Source organism: Gossypium raimondii, chromosome 6 (assembly GCF_025698545.1).
Source record: "Gossypium raimondii isolate GPD5lz chromosome 6, ASM2569854v1, whole genome shotgun sequence".
In the NCBI taxonomy this organism is placed as follows: domain Eukaryota; kingdom Viridiplantae; phylum Streptophyta; class Magnoliopsida; order Malvales; family Malvaceae; genus Gossypium; species Gossypium raimondii.
The window spans coordinates 13307778-13312446 of record NC_068570.1 but is presented as its reverse complement, the minus strand read 5'-3'; the positions used below and the strand labels follow the sequence as shown (position 1 = coordinate 13312446).

Here is a 4669-nt window from a genome sequence, read left to right as displayed (position 1 = left end):
GAAAATTATTCACCGCTAAAGGAGATAGTAGCTACGCCGAGGAGAGACGACATTTCGGAGGAGAAGTGGATGGCGATTCTTCAAAATCTTCAGGAGGAGGACGTTGAGTGGAGAGCTCATTGGTTGCTTCCAGATGAGATCCTGTATAGGTGTGGTAATTTTGATTGGGTTCCTTTGCTTGGTATTTGGGGAGCTGTTGGATATACCCCATTATTGGTGCTAAGGCAATATAGGTCAAGGCAATTTATACCTGCGACCCAAGGGATAGCTGATTGTGAATTTTTGTACAAGGACGATGGTTATAGAAAGAAGATTCAAGAGATGTCTAGTGCGTGGAAACAGACTCGCCGAATGAAGAGGCTAGCTGTGGGTCCGATGACAACCCCTGAGTATCATGAATGGTGGGTTAGGAGGATTAACGATAATACACCTAAGTTAAATCAGGAAAACAGCCAGTCAATAGAGGAATCTTTGCGAGTCGCCCATTCTGAGTTGGAAATTATAAGACAGGATTTTGAAAAAGGAAATGCGGATTTAGAAAAGAAGATAGAGCAAATGGAGGAAGAGAATATGAACTTGAGGTTAGACATAGATGTTCAAAAGCTTGAAAATGAGAAATTAAGAAAAGGGAAAGACAGGGTTGAAGAAGAGCTGGGTAGTTTGAAGACGGATTATAAAAAGTTGCATCTGTCAATTAGAACCGCTGGGCTAGGAAAAACTTCAGAACAATGGCGAGCAGAAATTCGAGAGGAAAAAGACAAGGTCGATAAATGGGAACAAAAATTTCAAGAGGTTCAGACACGAAATGAAGCTTTAGAGAAGAGTTTATCAGAAAGCCAAAAGGAAAAGGGCGAGTTAAAGGACAGGGTAATCGAATTGGAAATGTCTCTTCATCAGTACAGAAATCAGAATTTTGCAATAGAGTTGAGAGCAAGCTTGAGCAAGATCGAGGAAATGAAGAAAATAATAGAAGAATTAGAAGCGGCAATGCAGAATTGTGAGATCCGAATCAAGTACTTAGAAGTAAATGAAAGTCGTAATAATGAACAACTTCACTACTTTCAGAATCAAGTTAGGAGCAGAAATCATATCATGAAGGAGGCTGTGGTCCAGATTCGAGAAGTAGTTGATCACATACAGACTTTAGCAGTGCAGGCTGACATGCTGAGTGTGAAGTATGAATTAGAATCAGATCGGGGGCAAGAGTTAGCTTTGTTACTTAGGAAGATTAGAATTCTGAGTAATAGGGCAAAGCTTTATTTGTAATTCATTTTATGTAAAGAAATTTGCTTTCTAGTAAAGTTTTCTTAAATGGAATTGAATCAAAATTGACGCCTTTTTGCATTCATTTCATGCATTACATGATATCATAGCATTAAAGTCCACTAAAAGATTTTAATTGATATAAATCATTCCTCAGTTAATCTGGAAACCAACCAACCCACTACACACCGCTACTCGATCCAAGACTAGAGAAATGAACCAAAGGTTGGAGAAATTAGAGTGAATGCAAATGCAGATGCGGGAGCAACTGACCAAATTTCAACAGGAAATGAGAGGTCAGATGCTAGAATTACAGAGAGCTATGATGAGGCAGCTCAACCGATTGCTAGCTGGAGAGTTAGAAGAAGTGAAAGACTCGGTGGTCCACTTTGAGGAGGATGATGAAGACCCTGTTTATCCCTCAGATTTTACCCCGATAAATGTCCAGCCAGATATGCGTCCACAAGGGGCACCCCTTACTATCAAATCTCAACAATATCAAACCAATACCTTAGCACCAATGACTCACCCGATAGGCTCAAGATCCAATCTGAGAAACAATCTAGCCTATCCTATTACTCTTGATAATCCAACAGAAATAAAATAGGCAAGGGTAGAGTACCCAAATACTATAAAGGCCCCAAAAAGGAAGGGGAATAAGGGGGATAATGCAAGCAGATATAACAAGGGTCACTCAAAACCAATCGCTGTGGGTCGGCCAAAGACAGAAACCACCAGCCATCAGAACCCTTTAAAGCGAGAATCTTACACGAAGGCAAATACAGAAAGGCCTCAGTTCACGCCTATACCGATGTCATATAATAAGCTATATCAAAGCCTATTTAATGCATATGTGGTGTCCCCTCTACCAGAAACCAATGTTGCCTCCATTTCCTAAATGGTATAACGTAAATGCTCAGTGTGAATACCATGCAGGAATTGGGGGGCACTCGATAGAAAATTGCACCGCATTCAAAAAGATAGTTGAAAGATTTATTAATATAGGCATTGTCAAGTTCGGTGAAGCCTTCAGTGCAGAAAATCTGCTACCCAACCACATTGATAATAGGGAGAATGCAATGAATGAAGAAGTGTTGGGAAACGTTCACATCAATGTCATATACGAAGACACAATTGAAAATGGACCTTGTTAGATGTCCGCCCTCATAAATTTGGGAGTGTTCAAAATAATTGGATTGCTGAAGAAATCTTTGTAGTCTTTAGAGCTTATTTAGAGTAATGTTCAAAACATTCTTGTTGTTTTTAGCCTAAAAATGAGAGGAATTCCTTTGTGAAATAGGCTCATGTCTGAACATCATTATTCTAATAAAATACATCTTTACAGTTATTTTTGAGCCAATATTCTTTCATTCTTTATGAGTAATTATTCTTTTATTCTTTGGATTTTCTTTCACATCTTTTTTCATTCATAATTATATTGTACAAATAATTATTCGTAAATTCGCACGTTCTTTTGTATATTCTTTTGCACTTACTATGGGTCCTCAGATATCAATGACATGAGCGACGCTGGTACAAACTTAGAATCTCCTTTTGAGCGAGATATGTGTTTAGAAGGATCTTATAACTTTGAAGATGACATAGATTGTATCCTATTTCTGAACTTGTTAAGTATAGTAGAACAAGTCGAGAAACGGATCTTACCCTACACAAAAAAATCATTGGGATACATGACTTCTCCTTATGTGGGGCATGAAGGTCATTTGGTCGATCTCGCCAAAAAAGTCTGACGGTCATCGATTCGTCTTTGTGGTCGTCAATTACTTTACTAAATGGGTGGAAGCTGCCTCGTATGCCAATGTCATAAAGTCGACAGTCAGCAAATTCTTGAAGAATCCTATGTCATAAACTTAGAATCTCCTTTTGAGCGAGATATGTGTTTAGAAGGATCTCATAACTTTGAAGATGACATAGATTGTAGCCTATTTCTGAACTTGTTAAGGATAGTAGAACAAGTCGAGAAACGGATCTTACCCTACACAAAAAAATCATTGGGATACATGACTTCTCCTTATGTGGGGCATGAAGGTCATTTGGTCAATCTCGCCAAAAAAGTCTTACGGTCATCGATTCGTCTTTGTGGTCGTCAATTACTTTACTAAATAGGTGGAAGCTGCCTCGTATGCCAATGTCATAAAGTCGACAGTCAGCAAATTCTTGAAGAATCCTATGTCAGTATGGAACCCCAAAAAGATCATATCTGACAATGTACTAAATTTGAACAACAGCACAATATCAAAAGTTTGTAGTCTGTTCGCAATTAATGCCATATCAAAAGAAAAAAATTCTGCCGGGGCAATGCCTTTCTCCTGGGCCTATTGCGGTATTGCCTATTGAAGACATGATTCTTTCTCTCTGAGTTTTTGGATTAATTCTGATTGAAGAGGAATGTTTAAAGTTATTCATTATGGTCAAATACACCAAAAGCAAATGATACGAGCTCACAAAAAAGTCCGCCCTATAGAATTCTTTGAGGGACCTAGTATTGAAGAAGATCCTTCCCATACAAGAAGAACTTCATCCCAAGCTGGAAAAGATCTTATGTGGAAGGCCTTATCTGAAAAGAGTCGATTTTGATCAGAAGGGATAACAAGGACATGCCTAATCCAATGAGTTCAGATTCAAAATTTTTTTAAAAAAAAAGAAAAAGAAAAAGAAAAAGGAGAGGCCAAGGTGAAAATCCGCAAAGGACACCTTGAAACAAAAGGGGATTTGAGTTGAAAACCCAAAAAGGGCGGCTCAAATATTGATCAAATAGGGCAGAGTAACTCGAATCTTGATCAGATTGGGGCATGTGGTGATCTAGTTATATCTGAATCAACAGGAAAGAGTAGGTAACATCTTGAGGCATCGACAGAGTACTGTAGATCTCTCAAACACATGTCAAACTCAGGAGGGTCTTCAGAAAGTTTGTACAGAGAAGTTCAAGCTGCGATATCTGGGACACCCAATTTTCATACTATTGAATTTGTTGTTCTTGGAATACTTCATTCTTTTCCAAGATACACATTCCCAATCAATTTCTTTGTTACCATTCTTTACTATTTTTGATAATTTATTCCTTTCGAGCTATGCTCAGAGCTAATTTTATTCTTATCCATGGTTATGACCTTTTTTGCAAGCATGTTGCATTGGAATAATGATTAATGGACTAGTAAAACTTTCACAAGGGAAGTTTGGCATATTACTTTAGAAGTTTTTAAATAATACAGGAACCTGAAACAAGACTATTGTTTAGAACACACTAAGTTTAAAGGTTGGAAATTTAAGAAGGAAAAGTCTAAATTAGGACTTTCTCTCTGGATTCTGTTATCAAAAACATTGATTGAGCAAGGTGACAGGATGTCAGGTTGGTGACAAAGCTAAAATAAACAAGCGAGTAATG

At 38.0% G+C, this 4669-nt stretch overlaps 1 pseudogene; it reads left to right on the top strand.

The window, feature by feature from the left end:
- The first annotated feature begins 555 nt into the window (after positions 1–555).
- Positions 556–2387, top strand: LOC128041680 (uncharacterized; annotated as a pseudogene).
- Positions 2388–4669: the final 2282 nt, after the last annotated feature.